Source organism: Bradysia coprophila, chromosome X, assembly GCF_014529535.1.
Source record: "Bradysia coprophila strain Holo2 chromosome X, BU_Bcop_v1, whole genome shotgun sequence".
Lineage (NCBI taxonomy): Eukaryota > Metazoa > Arthropoda > Insecta > Diptera > Sciaridae > Bradysia > Bradysia coprophila.
In genome coordinates, this window is record NC_050737.1 from 362,283 (window position 1) to 383,767 (window position 21,485).

Here is a 21,485-nt window from a genome sequence, read left to right on the forward strand (position 1 = left end):
AAAATTAAAGGAATTGCCGTGAGTTTAATTCCTCTCAAATAGGCCCTGCGATCTTATAATTTATCGTAAGGCTGTAAGTGGAGTCTCTACTCTCTACACGCAAACAAACACTCGTTTGAACAAGTCTTCATCTTCAACAAAATGCATGTGAAGGGCTCACATTGCACTTTCTTCCTTATGTTTCGAGAAAATTTTATTGTTTTGGTTGTGCGAGTTTGCATCATTGTGAAGTGGTTCAAATTCAGTGGTTTAAACTTCCCTTATAAAATTCAAGCATCTACTCCAGAAAATGATCACTACTACGAAAATTCGAGATGTTTCAGATGTTTGTAAAACTTGAGAGTATTCATTGTGGACGAAACAAGTATTTCACATGGAAATAATATGTGCACCACATCCATTGGAAGCAATTTTGTATAGAATGCAAGCGATAAATTTCAAACATGCTCATCTCGAAGTCTGTATTCTGTAAACTATATTATTTGAAGTCAGAGACTATTTTTGGAAAATTGATCTGATAAAATTTTCCGAAATTGGTCAAATTGCAAAAATACATTTTATTTTAAATGCGACAAAAAAGACAATTATGGCGCAGCCGGTAAAAAATCGATCTTTTCAAAAATAAAAGTTTTACAGTTTCTTCAGCTTTAGAAAACACAATTTTAGATTTTTTGGAGTTTTAAAAGTCATCAATGTTCCCAGTTCACTTCATTGACACAGTATATGATATGTTGGCGTAAAATTTGCATTCGCTAAGGGATTTTTCAAATTTTAAACCAAAATATCATAACCTGGAAACACTTTATTGACTTTCGAACATTTCGTCTTTTACTTGCTACCCGTGTTATGGTCTAAGAATATATTTTCTTTTAACCATAAACACATAGGGAACAAGAACACTTATTCGAGAGTTAGAAACTTGACTTCACAGCTCGTGGTTCAGCTGCGTTCCCGATTCTCGTACCGTTGAATCTCTACAAGATAAAATGCCACCAAAAGTTGATAGAATTCATTCTGTCCTTGTACAGGACTTTGGTGACAGTATCTCGTTCTAAGTTTCGAAGTATTGATTGAAGATTCCCGTGTAGATTCAACAGTGACAAAAAATTAACAGCGGTCACAGGTAATGTACGTCCCCAGGTAATGTATTTTCATAACATTATCTGTGACAGGTAATCTTTTATAACTGGTAATGCAAAAGCTTAACTTCGACAGTTATTTGCAAAAAAAAAATTGTACGCGCTGGATTCGATCCGGGGACCCTCAGATCATGAGTCTAGTGCGTTGTCACTGAGTCATTCAGTACGTAACGTTTCATAGTTTTATTGTGGATATAAGCTAAAACATTACCTGTCACAGCTAATGTAGGTTACCCACCACAGATAATGTGCATTATCTGCCACAGCTAACATTTGACGGACACATATCTGTCACAGGTAATGCTTCACAGATAGCCTACTTACAGGAAGCTTTGGGGCACGTTACCAGTCGCAGATAATTAATTTCTATAACATTACCTGTGTCAGCTAACTTTTCGTAACATTACCATCTGCAGGTAATCTTTTTGAAAAGATTATCTGTCACAGGTAATGTGAAAAAATATTTTTTATCAGTGAAGTCGTTGCGTTCTTAACCAGAATGTTTTTGCAAAGTGGAGCACAATGGTTGCCCAACACTCATGGATTAACATATTAGAAACGCACCACCAACTAACGAGATGGCTTTTGAAACTCTAGAAAATCTGAAATATGTTCCGAACCAAAAAACAACACTAGAAAAGTTTGAAAAATCTTAGCAAATGTTTACAAATTCTACCAAATCAAATATATACCAAAAATATGCCCTGTTTAAAGCTAAAGCTAAAGCGATAAGTTTTTTGTTCATAAATAAAAGTGAAAAGATAAAATGTTTGCGATATTTTCACCAATAGCCGCCGTGGAGACGTGATGGTAGTCTAGTTACAAGGATATAATAAACAACAACTTTATCATAATTTCTAAAACAAGGAATAAAAAAGGTTCTTGCAACTATTATATTTCGTAGAAAAGTATAAAATGAAAATGTTTTTAGAATAAAAAAAAAATCCCCTTGTTGAAACGCTTTCATTTCATTCCGCGCGTTTCCTGTACTTGTTTATGCCAATGCATGTAACATCGTAATTTCAAAAAAAATTCTAAAGCTTGCATAATGGAGATGATGAAAAAAAACTGGAAAGTCATAAATCTGTGAACATTTTATACACACATTGCGGAATCTGTTGAAAGGATTTAAAGTCTTTCAGTTTTAATTATAAATGCCATGTCTTGCTTACTTGAAAAATGCTCCTTTGTCTGTAATTATATTGTAGTGTTATTATTTTAGTTCGTCTACTCTACAGTACATTTCTGTTTGTTAACAAATATCTTGCCGTTAAAGCTAAGCCGGTAAGTATACTTAAAGAAAAGTACCAATGTGTGGACGTATACTCGCTTCTTACTGGATTTGATTTGAAAAAAAATGGAAAATTGTTCGTGGTACTAGAACTGTAACAAAAGCTCTGAGAAGAAAAGAAAAATCGAAAAATCAGCACACCGAGCGTAATAACTCAGCCGCACAGAGAGTAATGGAAACTTTTAAGGTATTTAAGGTATTAAAGGACGTACGCAGTTCAGTGTTCTCAGACAAAGTGATAATTCGAGAAAAATACATTTTCGAAAATTAAATTAATTTGGAGGGGAGGTCGGTGTTTCATACGTCACAAAAACATTCTTATCAATGATTTAAGTCGTGGATGGCAACACTGAATTGCGGCATACTATATGGATGTTCCCTTAACGCATTTCAAAATTAGAAATTCTGAAATTTAATCTTTTGTAATAAAATGTATTGTTTAATCGGCCAGCTAACTACCCCTGGCTTACGAAAATGACTTTCCATAAATTATTCTTTTCATTAGAAAAAAATCATAAATACTGTCAGCCAGCGAAGAAGGATGAAATTTTTCGAAAAGAGGTTGTCTGGCATAATTCATGAAAAGTGTTTGGTAGAAAATTAATCTTTACGGCACCATATTAATATTTATTTTCGCTCTTTATTTTCATATCATATTCGGTGTATAAAATATCCTTAAACTGTTCATGCAAGCCATGAAACAACTGTATGACAGCAATAAATTTTGTAGATATTTCTTCTCAACCGTTAACTAGGTTGCATTTTAAAGTTTTCTTAATCGATCCATTAAGAAAAATGAGCGAAGTTCAATTAAATTGGTTTCGGGAAAATTGGGTCACTTGTTTCACTGCAGACTAGTATGAGCATATCCACTCACTATGGAGCCGATAAATATAGGGATAAGTTAAACAATGGTCGCTTTATAGTTGTAAAGATAAATAGCATTTGGTTGCTTTAATGGATTTCCTTTTTTCGGAGACAGATTCGAATGAATACCATTGTAAACAAAGCTGATTTGATTTATGAGCAAATCGTATTTATCATGCTTGAATAAAGTAACTGACCGCTATGACGTTTCGAATACAGTTACCTATCGGTTCATAGATTTTATGTGAACTACCTCAACGAACTATATACACATACCTCAATTTTGAATCTTAGAAAATATCAAATTTAATTAGACAAATTCCCTTGACTGAAAGTCAGGGTCTTACACCAGAAAATACCGAAAAATGTGGGTAACAAAAAGGTGCACTGTGATTGAAAATGTATGAAATGCTATGAAAAACGTTAAATGTGGGTAACAAAAAATCGTTGAAGGCACGATAACTTGAGTAATTTTTAACCAATTTGGATGTTTCTTTTTTTTTAATACGTGGAATTAAAATCCCGAGGCTAAGTTCGAAGATGGGCTATGTAGGACTAAGGATCTGGAAGCTATCCGAGAAAAACGGGATTTTATACTGTTGATCATAGCCTTAATTAAAAAAGATTACTTTGATAAAATTTGATTTTGTTTGGTAGTGTTGGTAAATCATATAAGTTTGTTTTCGACGTGCATGAAACTTGTAGGAAGAATAATTTCATCGTTCTATGCTCATCTTCTAACTTGTAAACATCTCTTCCTAACAACTTGATAGTTGACTATCAAATTTGATAGTTGACTAACAACTTGATAGTTGACTATCAAATTTGATAGTTGATTATCAAATTTGATAGTTGATTATCAAATTTGATAGTTGACTATCAAATTTGATAGTTGACTATCAAATTTGATAGTTGATTATCAAATTTGATAGTTGATTATCAAATTTGATAGTTGACTATCAAATTTGATAGTTGACTATCAAATTTGATAGTTGACTATCAAATTTGATAGTTGACTATCAAATTTGATAGTTGACTATCAAATTTGATAGTTGACTAACGATAGTTGACTATCAAATTTGATAGTTGACTATCAAGTTGTTTGTCATTTATCAAGTCGGTAGTTTTTTACTCCGTTTACAACCACATCTTACGCCAGCAAAATGCCTGTTATCAAATTAGCACACTTTGATTAAAAAGTGTAAGCAATTTTAATAAAAAAGTTAAATTTTTGCAGGGAATAAGATGAATTATCTCAACTAATTTTTGAAGATTTTTTTTAAATACATGGAATTAAATGAATATTGTAAAAATTTTACGAGTGTGAAGTTTGCGGCCAGAGCGAAGCGAGGGCCGTAATTCACACGAGTCGTGACATTTTATTCACGATTGAAGGTTTTGTGAATGGGAAATCGAGGGATTATTTTTTCTCGGTCTACCAATAAATTTCTCCTTTTACAAATATTTTTAATCCCTTTACCATTATAGAGTGGTATCAATTTACCCGAAATATTGGTAAACTGAGTTATTTTTAACGATGAACCAAAAACTAATTAAGTTCATTTATTACCATGTCACCATGTGAAGGTATATTAAGTACCGGGGAACTTCCTTTTTTTACGCAAAATTGTAAGAGAAGAACATCTATCGCACTTTTTTATTTTGTGAAAAAGTCCTCGTTCCACATTCACAAAACAAACTTCGCATCTACTCTGATGTAAAAAAAATGCAATCAAACAGAATAATAGACAGCTCATATGAGTGGTAAGTTTACGGCCAGAGCGAAGCGAGGGTCGTCATCTACACGAGTCATATTTTATTTCTGATTTGAGGTTGATGCTCAAAAAGTGGTCAAAAATAATTCCACCTTACCATCGATGGTTTCCAAGAAAAAAAAATTGTCAAATTTTACTGTCATTTGCCTGGAGTCATTAATGTAGTAAATATATTATGTATTAAATGTGACAAGTTTTCATGAATACGTCAAAAATACATTTAGAAAAGTGTCAGTCAAGCGACCTGACCCACCTTTTGGGGGGGACCTAGTTTATTAGCAGCAATGGACCCTGTGCAAATTTGTAGCCTACATTTAGGCGGAATTTTTTTCGTTTTTTGATGATTTTTTTTTAACTAAAATCTTTTTTTTTTAGTAAAACCATTATGGCACGCAAGAATATGTTACTGTTAAAGGAAAAATTGGTTTGTTAGTCATAACTTAACCCCTTCATCCTTTAAAATTTGTGTAAATTTATGTAATCTGCACAGGTTTCTCCAATTTAAGTAAGTTATCACCCACAAACCAATTTTTTCTATAAAAATTACAGATTTTTGTTCAAAGAAATCATCAAAAAACGATTTTATATTTAAAGGTTCTTTCGCCGAAATCGTTATGATCACGATTTTAATTCATAAATTGTTTTTCAACTTATACTTGCACACTCGCTTTCTTTAATGTTGAATAACCTCCTGGGTATTTATTGTGATGTATACGGTATTTCATTGAGAAATGATTTCCTAATAAATTAGTAGTTGGAAACGTGGTGAAGTGCTAAGATGTTCTAAGAATTAACTGTCAACTGATACAGTTCGTTCAATTTGGCTCAATCATCAGTTTGGATGGATACAATATAGTTTTGTTTCCAAATCGATGTGGCTAGTTAGCTATGTTATGCATTCAAAATGGCTGGACACATTATAAAATTGGTTGAATTTGAGAGACATGTAATAAAACAATCACAGAACTTATCATTATAAGTAGAAGATTACTGGGAAACTTTGTTGTAACTGCATATTTCTGCTGTTTTTTTACTCGTTTTTCGTTACTCGAAATATATTCGTCCGCTCAATATGAACTTCTCTTTCACATTTTCATTTCCATTCAATAAATGCTCCGCGAATCTCTTTGAAATAATGAATTTTTAATTACACTTCAATTAAAAAATATAAACGGCCATTTAACAGGTAATTTTAATTCAAAATGAATTAAATTAGAGCATAATACCTATCTAATTCACTTAACCAATTTCATTACATCCATCTGCATAAAACAACTTTTTGAAGTATTCATCCTGATCAATGGAATCATTTTTTTAGTACTCGCAATTTTTCAACGAAATCTACAGAATTTTACCTAAAGTAGTTGGGTGCATTTTGCGAATGGATTTCATTATTCCCATTTTTCTATCGATGATATATGAACAATGCAATTTGGAAAAAAAAATGAAATGAAAGAGAAACAGACAATATAATTACGTCGTTATTATAGAATTGAACACTCAACACTGCACTCATTTCTATTTTCATTCAATGATTGACCAATTACCAATTAGTTAATTACAGCAGAAAAAAAAAACTTTTTATAAAAAGGATGTTTCGAAAATGGAATTGGTTTTGTAATGAGTGTCTGCTGAAATGTGAAATTAATGTGTCAGATTTAATATTGAGAAATTAATTGGATTTTTTGTGTGTCTAAAAATAGTTTGTTTTTTAATCCCTAACATCATGAGGGTATACGTAATGTTTTTACGTACCGGGATAACCATGAGCATAACCAGCAACAGGCGATATCATATTCCAGTTCGAATTTTCATTTTCAATGGGTTTTAATTTTCCTGTTACATTCTAATTTTTCGCTATACATTGCAATTTCGATTCAGAGAGGGCAGATGGAGATGGAACATACATTTGTGTATCTGACAGGGCCTATTCTAAAAAAAAAAAAAATCTTAAATGTTCTAAAGTGAACAACTTAGAACTTAACGAATTGTCTAGAAAATACAGAATTTCGTAAAATGAGAAATGTCTACAAATTCACAAATTTCTACCAATTCTCCACAAATCCTAAAAATTTTACAAATCTACAATTTTAGAGAATTGGTAAAAATCTTCAATAAAATAGGCCCTGATATAACCAAACAATAACACAACATATGTAACAGAAAATACGTCCGCATGCATAGAAATGTTTACATTCAAATTGTCCCTTCTAACAACGACATGTTTATCACGCCATACATTTTTGAAATTCCAAAAATTAAAGGGTTTTTATGTAGACCGTTTATGGATACCTACATTCTCCCAGTAAAAGTTTATTTATGTTGAAAAACCATGTAACGAAATGTGTTAATAAAACAATAAATCGACCGATGAAACGAAACTAAATCTCGTTTACAGACACATCGAAGGGTGTAAATTGGAAAAATTTCTCTGATATATCTGTATTCACCGTCCCTCTTCTCGGTTTTTACTCGAAATCCCGATTACGATATGAAAGCTTTGAAACGATACGGTTTAGTTGTAAAAAAAGTGATATTGTCGATGAGGAAGAAAATAAATTGCGTCTACACCCATCAGTAACGGTCTTTTTTTACTTCCTTTATATTTTTAGATTTTTATGTAGGAAAGTGACAGGCTTTAAATTTAATTTCTGAGTGATCCACATAACATATACGGTCTCGAAGTTATTCGATATTCTTGTCGAGAATTTGTATTGACACTTTCACTTGAAAATGGGGTAGTACTAGAACTGTAAAATCGTTAATCGAGGTCGAGTGGATGGTCCGAGACGCCGTCGAGGACATAGTTTATCACACCAAGCTTTTAATTTTACGGTTTCTCGGTTTCTTATAACTTATAAGTTCATATTTATAAGTCGACGTATAACTTATACGTCATTTGCGCAAACTGTCCAATAAGCAGAATTTTCATCGAGTACGGTCCTGGACCTTTTGATATAAATTTCTTATGTCATAGTCATTTCCATAACTAGGAACTATGAATGAAAAGCTGAAAAGTCAAGCTTAGATGAGTAACATTATTGATCGGACACGAAGCCGAGGTGAATGGTCGCTGATAAATTCTACCGTTTATTCCGTGGTATGTACACATGAGGATCAAGCAAGAATACTAAAAGGCTTTCGTTAGGCAAAGTTAGTGCGAACTACAGTGAACGACATCTCAAATGTCTCACTGTCATTTTTTTCAGAGAATGTCATTGTGAATTTGCAATGACACAATAAAATTCTCAGAAAAATTTGACAGTGAGACATTTGAGATGTCGTTCACTGTAAATGCTTTCAAGAAAATACCGACCGATACCCTCAGGGTCCGCTCTTTGATTAACATTACATCCGATTTATAATACCAGAACTAATTCGAGCCGGTCTAACCATATTGCAATATGCATCGCAAAAATCTAATTCAGTCAAAAATTCAAGAAAACTCATTTGTCCCTACTCGTATCATTCATTCAATCCCTTCCCCCCATCAATTTAATAAACAATGGAAGCCTTTCATCCACAATTATAGAGCAAAAGTTTTTCCCGTTCGAGAGATTTGATTCGATAAATAATCAATCAATCAATTAATTTCTATTGTTTCTTGAGTTTTTCTTGTTTTTGTGCTCAGTCCTCACTCACGAAACTCTTTCTCTAAATCTGCATTTCTAATTTTTACCGAACAAAGAACGATCTGCAAATCAATTAATTACATAATTGTACTGTAGCTATATGCAATGCTTGAATACCCCTTACACGGTGAGCTTAAAAAAAAATTTATTCGACCTCTCGTGGACATGGGATATTTTTATAGGAATGTGCTCAGGGGCCTCCCAGGATGACGAAATGACTATTCCCAAAATATGTCGATGGGAAAATTTTTAATTAGATCGATTTTTCGTTTTTTTGGGACCTGCGGGAAGCTTCGAAGACTGTTTGGACCCTACTGGTGACTCGTTTGAACACAAAAATATAGTTGCTGTTTAGCCTGAGATGTAAGCTTTACAGCGATACCAATCATGACATTCATGACTACCAACAAACATCTTGTATGAGGCATAGTCATTCAACTAGATGCCTGCGAATTTGAAAGGCTGTATCACACGTGGATGATTTCTTTTTTGTCTCAAAAAGTATGTTTAGTTATTTTACATAATTTAAGGGGTTAATAAAGGTGGAAAAAAGATTTTTGACTCGAAATAAAAAAGTTTATAAATCGCACCCATGAGCAAATTGCACTATCTCGAGTCAAAAATTAACAGACCTTGGTTGTATTTTCTTTTGTTTCGTATGTAGTTTCTCCAATAGCTATTTTAAGCTAATTCTGAAACATTTTAGTTGTTTCCACTAAAAAATGAGACATTATACGAAGAAAATGGGATGGTTGTTCAGGTCTAACAACAAAGATTATATCAGAATGAAATACAAACTCATTTTTCGACCTTTATTCACCTTTTAAATTATGTAAAATAACTAAACATACTTTTTGAGACAAAATAGAAATCATCCACGTGTGATACAGCCTTTCGAATTCGCATCGACCTAGTTGAATGACTATGTCTCATACAAGATGTTTGTTGGTAGTCATGAGTATCATGATTGGTATCGCTGTAAAGCTTACACCTCAGGCTAAACAGCAACTATATTTTTGTGTTCAAACGAGTCACCAGTAGGGTAAAAACAGTCTTCGAAGCTTCCCGCAGGTCCCAAAAAAACGAAAAATCGATCTAATTAAAAATTTTCCCATCGAAATATTTTGGAAATATTCATTTCGTCATCCTGGGAGTCCCCTGAGCACATTCCCATAAAAAAATCCCATGTCCACGAGAGGTCGAATAAATTTTTTTTTAAGCTCACCGTGCTTACGCAGACATTTAATATCAATGAGGAAGGAAGAAGAAGAAGAAGAAAAAAGGTTCTCAAAGCTACTGCGTAAAAGGTCGAAAAGTAAATATGTTTTTTTTCGGTATATTGAATAGATATATAGCCTGGCTCTGGAATGGGTATTCCACCAGCCAGCGGAACTTTTCGCATCAACAAAGAAACTTTGTTATACCCTGGAATAATACAAATACAAATACACATTAAGATTATTTTTTTATGTTTCCAAACCATTCAGCTGGTTGTACAAAAATGACATTGTCCCCATATAAGAACGTTATTTATTGGACATTATCAGCAACAGTGTTCCGTTTGCTTGACCTTTTTCGAAATGCATAAATCAACTCCATATGAATTAATAAAATTATTCAATTTTTTTTTATTTCGACTTCCATGCTAAATCAAGAGGAAATGTTCGGATTGTATGCGAAATAAATATTTGGGTGAAGGTCATTTTTAAGAATCGCATGAATTGAATATAGTGGAAAAAAAGGAAACATTGCATGGACTGATTTATGATAAGTGTTTGATTGGGGTGAATGGAACAATTTAATCGTAATTTTAAATTTCCATAAACGTTAGAGCAATGGGAATTGCCTAAGAATGTACGCAAAAATCTATCGACCAAAAAAGTTTATTTTGCGTAACACTCAATGAACGGAAGATCTATTTTAGTATGTAGAACATTTTCTCATCAAAGACAATGAGGGTATAAAAAACGGCATGTTATCGACTCGACAGCACAAGAAAAAACTAAACGGGGACTTACACCTAATTCGATACTAATTTTTAATAGTAAAATGACTGGTAAAAGTAATGAAGTACAAGATTTTGTATCAAAAAGTAGGTGTCATTTTGAACGATAGAAGTAACAGATTTGACGATGGACGAATGACGTTTACAAACTATGTAAAGTGTAAAATATGCATAATAGAGTTTTCTCCCAACATTTTCAAGTAAGTTCAATTAAACTTTTTCCATGCCACCACGCAGTAAAGTGCACTTTGCATTACTGATTGTCTCTGCAGAGCCTAAGGCGGCAACCGATATAATACCCAGAGTGCGTGAGTAAGTAAATTTTCCCGCAGGTAGGTAACATAAAACTACATGGTTATCGTTCTCCAGTTTTATTTGTTCCACACCGTTCAACATGTTGTCAACGAAAGAAACGTAAGGAATGTCGTTTCACTCAACTAATCTGGGAACTGTGCTGTGATTTTCATACAATTTTTTTTAGTAAAATGCAGAGTTACAGACATTTTGTGCGATACGGCTGCAGTGAAATAATTGCGGTTTGTGGAACCTCCTCACATTGGAAAGTCATGTCACATACGGTCATTCATCTGTTATCGATATCGACGACAAAAATAACAACACGCTCTGGGTAATGTGTTTCTTTATATAATAAAACGCATGTTAAAAAAATTGAAGTATAAGATTTGAAATAACTAAAACTAGACTAAATTACACTGACCATCTTTAACATGAATGAGGTCAAATGAATCGTTTTTACCCGATCTTACGCCAATGCTATACAGTCATTCCAACTCTGACACAGCTCTATTCAAATCTGGTTCGTTTACGTCTATCTGATAGCACACAAATCAACTTAAGTATTAAGGGATCCCTTTCAGCGTGACACAAGGGGGAGGCGTGGACAAAAATTCAACGACATGGCTTGACGTTGTTTGTTTACAGTCCCTAGGTGGTGTTGTTCCGATTTCAATAGGTATACGCAAGGTGGGATTACAATGCCAAAAACCAACGTGCCCAATTATCTGAAAGAAATCAGTTCACTTGCGTCAGCGCATGTTCTGTAATAACAGCCATTAAGGACGTCCACTAAATTTTCCTTATTTTTGAGCTCTTATGGACGACCCGCAATTCAGTTTTCCTTACCTCAATAAAATATGAATTTTTGATTAAGGTAGATGTAGAAATATCGGTTGGTAAAGTCCTCAACGGCACTTTCAGATTCACTTTTATTTTCTGATCTTGATTGCATTTGCAGCCACGAGTCTTTTCCTTGCTTATACTAGCGACTGTGTGAGTGGAATGACCCAAATTTTTACCGTAGAGGGAATCGATTGTAATACGCTGGAAATCGGACATAAATCAGCTAATGGCCGACATATTTTCCAGTTTTTCCTTACTTTCTTTAACATCACCGAGAATTTGGTAATATTTTTATGACTGCTATTCCTCACATCCAATTCCAAATTTATTGTTTCACCTGGGCAATACCCGCGTACTGGAATTAAAACATCAATAAACAATGGACGGGAAGTATTGCGAAATAGCAAACAATTCAACGCAAATCTTTTGATATTTTCAACTGCCAACGGTACCTACAAAAAGACACAGAATCATGAGCTGCCAATGTAGGAACCGTTTTTCAACTGTGGCGTTACTCGAAGTTTTTGATCCAAACTTAAATCTCTCGGTTTAATAACGGTAAATGGCTTGATGAATTTTATATCTCTCCAAAAGGGAATGTCCACAACAACACGAATTTCGTAGTCAGTCGAAGGAACTGGGTGGCCAGACATTGTTGATGGTAAATTCGGCGACAGTTTACAGTGAAACTTGAATCGGTGGACACCAGGTGTCATTTGAATTTTACCTGAAAGCCCATTTCAAGAAAGAACATTCGGTAACAGATAGTCGCTGGAACCGAATCATAATACCATCACTGCTTCCAGCAACATACATCTCAGAATCCAGTAAACATTGCACCAAATAATGTCCCGCTTTATGGTCAATATGGTCCCGTATACGTGATGCTCCTCCAATATGAATTTTGACACTTCGAACGGTTTTCTTCTTTGTCAAAGACAGGTAGACTGTTCCACTCAGATTTTGGCCAGCATAAAACACTTTTTTATCCAATTTTATTTCGCATGTTATGGCCATTTTTGCTCACTATAACATCACAATGAATTGAATTGAATAGTGATACTGACCATTAACATTTCTGTTGAGCTAAAAATAATTGGAGATAAGCAGTTTGAATTATCAAAAGTAATTGCTGCATAGCTAATGAGAATACGAGTAGTGACTAAGTAGAAATTTGGATTTTTTGTTTGTGAGAAGTAAGATCCCAACAACTAGGGAATGATATCAATAGGGTTGACGCTTTCAGCTTCGTTACGCAAAAATTAAAATTACACACAATTAGTTCAAACAAGCTGGCTTAGTTTCCTCATCATATGCCAAAAAAATTTGACTGAAAACAACGAAAGTTTTACCAAAAATATCTGCGTCGCATGTGCCACTTTGCGACGCATATTTTTTTTGGAAAAATTTTCGTGCCAGATAGATAGATAGATAGCAACATACAGAGTAAGTTGAAAGAGTTTGGAGAATGCAATTTTTCATGTATTTGTACTGAAAATGACGACTTGGAAAACGCAATATCTCCGGTTCCCGAGCACTTTGGGAGGCGTTTGATAGCTCATTTTCTTTGTATTTCAAGTGAGAATAATTTAAAAATACGATGGTTACGATGTCGGACATTTTGGCGAAAGTAGAATTCTCGCCTATATATAGTTGCCGCGACTCAAATTTTTCTTCGTTCTTTTTTTGGAAGTTAAACTGCGTCAAGTCCTCCGCTATCGCTCCGGACATGATGCCGCGTCTCAAAAATTTTCTTCGTTCCTTTTTGGAAGTTAGACTGCGTCAAGTCTTCCGCTATCGCTCCGGACATTAATCGTGAAATCTAAAGTTATGATCAAAAAACACTTTCACGACTATCGGCTTTCAAGGTCGAAAGCTCGAGAAATAACTAATTTATAGAAAAACTAAAAATTTAGATTTTTTAGAATTGAAAGACGAATCGATAAAGCCATAACTCAATTAGATCGCAACCTTTGATTCTAAATATTTAAAATCGGTTCAAATAGTCATGACATCGCGCTTACTGTTTTGCACACGTAGAAAGTCCCACTATTGCATCTAAAACGTTATTCTTCTTGGTTTCTCTGATTTCTCTCACTTGCCATTTGTAACAGATTACGAAATGACAGAAATCGGACAAACGGAACAGCAGTAACAGCTTAAATACAAAAGTGGGTTGTTTTACGTGTAGTAGGTGTAAGTATATAATTACTGCCAAAACTCGAACCATAAGTTCACCAGGTATTCCATTTTTTTTGTTCTAAAATTCGTGTGGCTACAATCCGCTTACTACCTTGACTTCAATATTTTTATACTTAATCAACAGATTTAATTTACAGAGCTCACCTTCAACAGCCGTTTTTTTAAACCAAAAAATCTTCAAATTACATCGGTAGTAATCGTCTCAAAAATTGAAAGGAACAAAAATTGAGAAGAATAAAATCACATTATTGATGATGCATTACACAACAAAAGTTCTCATCATCAAAACATTCATTGTTGCCAATCCTACGCGTTTTTAAACAAATCTACTTTATCACAGTATAGTTATTATCTTGATGCCCATAACTTTCTTTTTTATGGCAAAAGATTTACAACCTTCTCCATGACATGCCAATTCTACGAAGCAAAGTTTACTCTCGGTCTAAATTGCAAAAACAAAATTTGCTTGTATATAATAAATCCCATGCTATTAGTGTATATTTTCGACATTAATTACGGGTTTGTTGTTTTAAAGCAAAAATTCAAAATTCAGTCACTGACTCCTTTCATAAGATTTGGAATGTGTGTGCTGTGTGCACGACTGTAAAGTAAATGTAGGTGTGGGTGTAACGGTTGACGAGAACAAACTTTTTTCTCTTTGTATAAAAATGTGTGTCTTTATCTAATATAATATCCTTTATCGTAAAACGTCGGCTATAAATAAAGCTGGCTAAAATAAGCTTTAAAATATTGGAGACTAAAGTAAAGTAATCCAAGCAAACCATCTAAGAAGACTTTTTACGTACACACACCATGCATGTATGTGTTAAGCCTCTCTTCGTCTTCCAGCCACACATTCGTTTTTTTTTTATTCACAAATCCTTGAGAAGATTAAAGTGAGATTTACACCGCAACATTCACCGTATACTTATTTTTGGCTTTAATATTCTTTTCTTCTTCCTTCTGAGGTATCCGTGTAATATAGTAAAAATTGTGTACACATATAAAGGAAGCAACAACAAAAAAATCATTGCGTGGCCTATATTCCCCTATACCCCACATATTACATGTATAGATAAATGGTGTACTGTATAGACATACGTGTACTGTTTTTTTTTGGTGCCGTTGCGAATCTTAAAGTATACAGATTTATTGAAGCTTTCAGAGCAAATTGAAAACCGACGAAAAGGTTTTTTTGTCAATCAACTGTAACATGTATTTTGTTTGAATTATCTTTTTTTACAATAATTCCCTTATGGATTGGGAAATATGTTTTCTTTCAATTCAATTCGATTCATCGTAATAGTATAAATGCTGTGGGTTAAATATGATAGCAAAATATGTGTGTCTGTGCTGTGTAACAACTTTTTAACCAAGAAAAAAAAACCGAGCCAGAGGAAAAGAAAATATTTCCATCAAACGAACATATGTTTTTTTTTGCTCTTCATTTGGGGTTATAGCATGTAACAACTAAATGATAATAAAAATATATTTTTTCCCTTTCGTCTGTAATTTCCGAAAGAATATCAGATAGAGAAAATTTAATAGCCGAAAAGCTTAACCTAATATTTTATTCAGCTTAAATAGGAAAAGACCAGAGCTTAGGAAATCAATTTGTTTAATATTTTTAAACGAGATGCAAATATGATGGAAGGTCACTCTTAGAAGTAAGCCCTACATTTAATTGTAGAAATAATATCGTAGTCTCAAAAAGTCATAGACTTGAAAATTGTCATACTGAGCGAAAAAAATTAAAGTTTGGCGTTAGAGTTTTTGGGAAAACATTTTCCCATATTTTCTTTCATTTTGATTAATTTGGAAAAATAAATAAAAAAAAATTACGTGTAATTCTAAAAAAAGTGGAAACGTTCAAGAAAATATAGGGATATATTTCCCCAAAAAAGGTTCCCGTTTTTTGACTCACACTTTGCGAACTTTATGAGATTTTAGTCCTGTGTCAAAAACAAAAACCTTTTCAGTTACTTTAATTATAGAAACCCGGCTTTTGAATCCACAGTCATAGTATTCACACAATTTTGGTGAAAGTTAGTTGTTGTTTTTTTAAATAATTTTGTTATTGTGCAATCAATTCGGTTCTGTTGTATCGAAGTTCATAAAACGCTGCTAATATTTCAGCATATGTAAGTTTTCACGGCACTGATTTAATATTTTTAGAAAAACAAGTAAAACACGGTTGGTTCATATCTTATATTAGAATATTAAAATTATTGCAAGAATATTCTAACTTTTATTATTGTGAGATTTAATTGTTTTTTAATGTCGCATGGAACAATCTGAGATTGGAAATAAATTAGCTTTTCGGGAAAATTGCTAATTTTAATTACGTTTTACCGCATCTTCCTCAGTGAAAAGAGACACTTCATACGTCACCCAAATGAGGCATGAGAAAGTTCAATTTTCGCAGCACTGTTGCAGAATAGTATATTATGTTACTAGTATAGGAACAAAAATGTGACTTAGGTGGTGAAAGCGTGCGAAGATGGAGCGGAGCTCCGCGAAGTGGACGAAGTCACGAAGTCGCATTTTCTTGGTACTAGATATGAAATAGTACATTTCGTACCGAGGACTATAAGTCTTTTTTAGTATGTTCTAGTAGTGGACGAAGTGAACGCGGCCAAATTGACATACGGTTTGTGTTTGGCAGGAAAGTAAAATGTAAAGTTTTAAGTGTTTTAAGCTGTTGTTTCTTTGCCGGTGAACATAATTATCAATATAAGACGTTCATCAACGCTAAGCACATGGAGTACAGTGATTAGCTCGGCAGGTTAATCAACAAATCGGACACGAAAATCAGAGCAGGAAACATAACCTCAACTCGCGCCAACACAGCATTATGATCAACTGATGGGCTTTGTATCAAGGATGTTGACAACCAATTTTGTTTCGTTCCCATGGATTGGTCCTTGAAGATTGCTTATCGAATGTCAACAAACCGGCGACTGTACATTTCATCCGAAATCTCCCAGTCAATGATCACAAAGTCAAACATTAATTCATCGCAACCCCAAATTTTGGTCGAACGCAACGATATGAAAGTTTCGCATGGTTTAGATTTTCAATTCATGATGACCGAACATTTCATTGAAATCTCCCGGTCAATGGAAATCGAGTCGACTGCCTACCAACATATCAAAGGAACAGATCTACACCGGCTAGGCGGCTGGTCATATTTACCGTACACATCTCTTCAAGTAATTATTTTGTCATCGTTTCACATGGTCTCGTATCCCATTCGAATATGGCTGAACATTTCTTCGGAGATCTCCCAGTCAGGAAATCTGTGACCATCAGTGGAACTTGTCATTTGAAATCATGCTGGCCGGATGGATAAGAATTTTGAATTGTTTTTACATTGTCGATACAACATTTTGTTGTATTGTGCTTTTGTTTGTATTTTGTGGTTTACAAGCCATTGGAATAAATAAATAAGTATGTTCTAATTATACATGCTTTTCTTAAAGTCAATTTACATTCATCCCTAGGGTTGTAATGAGCCACTTTCGTCCTAACTTTTTAAAGTGAATATTCTGATATTAAATTTATTTATTTAAAAGCGAAAAAAGACTGCAAGGCGCAACCACTAAAAACCAACTTTATAAAAACAAATGTACAACTCTACTACGTCCCATAGTCCCCAAAATGCAGAGTTTCTCTGTTGAATTGCAATAGAAACCTTTTGTAATAGGTAATCCATGGAGCGCGGTTCACCAGAAACTTTTCGCATTAAGAGTCAATTCGCCAATTTTTCGACCACTTGGAAAACAAGCTATCCCCGATATTATTGAGTTATAGCTCATTCGATTCGTCGTTCAATTCTAGCGAAGGGGTGTCTGCCATTTTTTTTTCTTCAAAAAAATCCATTTTGAGTGTAATGTGTCTAAATGTCATGTGATGTCAGAGGGTGGTCAAAACATTTTTTTTGATATGTGATGGTGGCTGAAGCCAGCTACCATAATATGTAGACGGCCCATCAGAATAATGATGTTGTAGAGGTTCCGTACTATTTGAAAGTTCACCATACTTTGACTGATGGCTGGCCATGGGTGGTGAGTGCGGACGTCAGAGTGGGCTCAAACTGTCGGCCGTGGATAGGCCAACAATCCTACAAAGTTTCAACTTTTTGTATTGCTCCTTCCTCAAGTTAATGCTAAAAAAATGTTTTGACCACCCTCTGACATCACATGACAGTTAGACACATTACACTCAAAATGGATTTTTTTGAAAAAAAAATGGCAGACACCCCTTCGCTAGAATTGAACGACGAATCGAATGGGCTATAACTCAATAACATCGGGGATAGCTTGTTTCAAAAATTGAAAATTCGGCTGACGAATTGGCGAATTGACTCTTAATGAACCTAATCTCTTTATAAATGCATATGTTTCGGGACAAAAGCAATGGGTATAAATAAATAATTTTCTTTTAAACGAATGTAATGATTATGCTTGAATTTTTCAGCATTATCTGCAATTGATTCAGATTTTTGGACATTGACTTATTTAAGATGGAGCTAGTGTGTCTCTCATTTCATGGTTCATTTCACACTCATACACTCAACATACACATACATACATCCATACACATACTCATTTTTTGGCGACACGGTAAATACCTAAAAGCGCTACAGGTCAAAACCCGTCTAAGAAGTTCTCCACTTTTAGTATCTATCTATGTTTGGAAAAGAAAAACGAAAATATCCGTGACCCAATATTTCTATCTCCATATTTTTCTCTGAATCAGCATTGTACTTTCACTCTTTCCACCTTGTTGTTCGTAATTCATAATATTCTTCTTATGCATTAAGCTATTGTAACAAAAATAAACGAATATTTTTTGATCTTAGACGTTCATAAGACTTCAGCAGTACAGTAATTTTACGGCTTGTGTATCTTTTAAGTTCGAGATGAAATTACCATTTTCACCGCCTTTAGCGATCAGTAAGTTTTATTTACTGCATGTAGTAGGTTAAATAACGTCAGGAACAATGTTTTTTGTACTTCGAACTGTAGACAGTTTATATGACTTATAGCAGTATCATGCAATAATAATGTTTGCCATGCCATAGCATAAAACTTTTCGACTTCGAAATTGATTTGGAACTTATTGAGGAACTTATTGTATACCTTCCTACGAATATTTGTTTACGAACATCGATACCTAGAGTAACGAAATAATTAATGGGTGTAACAAGTTTTGTTTGGATTCGGCTCCAAGAACACGACAAAACTTTCCAATTAAAAACATATGAACATAAATTGCATATAATCAATTCATTGGATCCGGAAGCCCTTAAGTAAAGTGCATTTGAAAACTTACATTTTATAAATGACTCTGATAAGCTATTGATATGGAAATTCTTTCTATAGAACTTTGCCTTATACTCCTTATCCTACTCAATTTAGCTATATTATAATTGCACAACCGAAATGTTTGCACTTCGTTTTAAAGCCATATTGCAAACGATGTAGCTATTTTAACTGGTAAAGTTTGAATTTTGCAAGTTTTAGTTATCGAAGATAAAAGTTATATGTTGACTCTAAAAGAATAAGAAGAAGCTAAGGAGAAAAAAAAGCTAAAATTGAAATTGAAATTTAAGATTTTCGAATTTCAAAATAAAGTTGCAGCATAATTCAATGAAGCGTTTTCATTCTCTACGAAAATATATCCGCCCGTTTCCTTTTCCACAATAAACTCATAGCTATTCATCGAGTGATTTTTTTTTTTGCTTTTCCTTTAAACATTCTTCATATCATTCTTCTGCCTGCACCGTAACAAAGAAGACGACGAAGAAAAAAAAAATCGATGACAATTTTCATTCATTCAATTCAATTCATAATATGAAAATAACTTTGATATTTTATTTGATGTAATGTATGGAGGGAATGGGGTGTGTGGAGTCTATTCTTTGTTTATGTGTGTTACTCCATACATGCTACACGTATCCTTGCACGTACACACTTGAACGCATAGAATTGACTTCTAAATGAGAGTTTATACTGATGATGAAAGCAAAATATGGCGACGACTAAGGTTTTATGTAGGTATTCATTGCTCTTGAGCAATAATTAAATTTGGAATAAAGTTTGTGCTTGGTTATATAAATGTACGATAGAAAATAACTGTGTTAACACGTCATATAGTATAGGTAGATGTTCTACTGTACATTGTATAATATGAGAATATGGAACATATTTAGCCGAGAAAATTGGGTAAAACATTGTTAACTTCAGTTGGAATTGCATAAAGCATCTCGGATAGGTTCAATTAGTGTTATGTCCAAAAAATATTTAGGACACAATGAATTCGAACAGATGTTTTTGCTTAATATTATTATGCGCAGAAATCTACTCAGGAGAAATGGTTTTAGGGATTTGCAGGAAATGTGCTACATTTGCTGTTTCCAGTATAATCCAATATTGTAACGCTCTTACACTCCATATGGAGGGAACGGACATTGTTCTCAACTAATTCGACATCAATTAAAATTTACGAGTATTAATTGAAAGAATCGTATCGTACAGCCAATAGAACTGTGATGAGAACATTTTTCTCTGTTGCAATAAATTAGTAAAAGTTCGGATATACCGAAAAAGAAATAAGTTTCCAAGATAATTTTGTTGGCTGTAATGATTAAAATTGCAAAATTATTAAAAAAAAAGAGGCGAAAGTGATCCCATTTGTAAAACTTCAACGGGTCGGTGTTGAATAGAAAATAGCTGTGATACCACACAGTTTACATATTTAGAATGCGTAATGTATCCATTTTGTGTGTCACGCTTTAGGATCTGGTCTTGCACAAAAGGCTTTTTGCATTAGATCAACATATGACCTGAAAGTCATATCATCCATTTTTTTGTTGTTGAAGAAAATGAATCTGAAACCTGTCAGGTCAGGTTTCAGGTTAGCTTGAATTTAATTTTTGAAATTTTCATACAAATTTGTGAAAAAACAAATCAGGTCAAGCTAAAACCTGAGCTGACAGGTCAACCTGACTGCTGCATTTCACTTGAGGTCAGATCAACATTGATTAGATCAGCTTAAATCAGGAATTTCCCAGAATTAAAATTCTCAAAAATAGTCCCTGATCGTAAGGTAATACAATTTCGCTGTGTCGATTGTACTAATCATCTGTCGATGTCGATCATCATCTGTTATTGCCAACGACGTCAACAATGAATAATGATTTATAGGCGGATTTCTTGTATTTATAGCAAAAAATGAATCGGTAACATGGTAACTCACATTACTTACGAACTAACAGGTGTGGCCTCATAAAAAAATAAAATACAAAAACAAGGCCTTGGTATGTCTCTAAAATGCACCAACCTCAGGCAGGTCGAAAAATTTAATAAAGCCAAGCCTAGTCTGACCTGACACTTTTATTTTGATGACGATGTTCCGACTTCAGGTTAA

At 33.8% G+C, this 21,485-nt stretch overlaps 1 long non-coding RNA gene across 1 annotated transcript; it reads right to left on the reverse strand.

Annotated features, from left to right (window-relative positions):
- Positions 1 to 11,528: 11,528 nt before the first annotated feature.
- LOC119085643 lies at positions 11,529 to 12,187 on the reverse strand. Its single transcript, XR_005089334.1, has 3 exons — positions 12,107 to 12,187; positions 11,853 to 12,050; positions 11,529 to 11,731 (listed from the first exon to the last, which is right to left on the reverse strand). It is a non-coding gene; the product is annotated as an uncharacterized LOC119085643 (long non-coding RNA).
- Between the last annotated feature and the right edge of the window lie 9,298 nt (positions 12,188 to 21,485).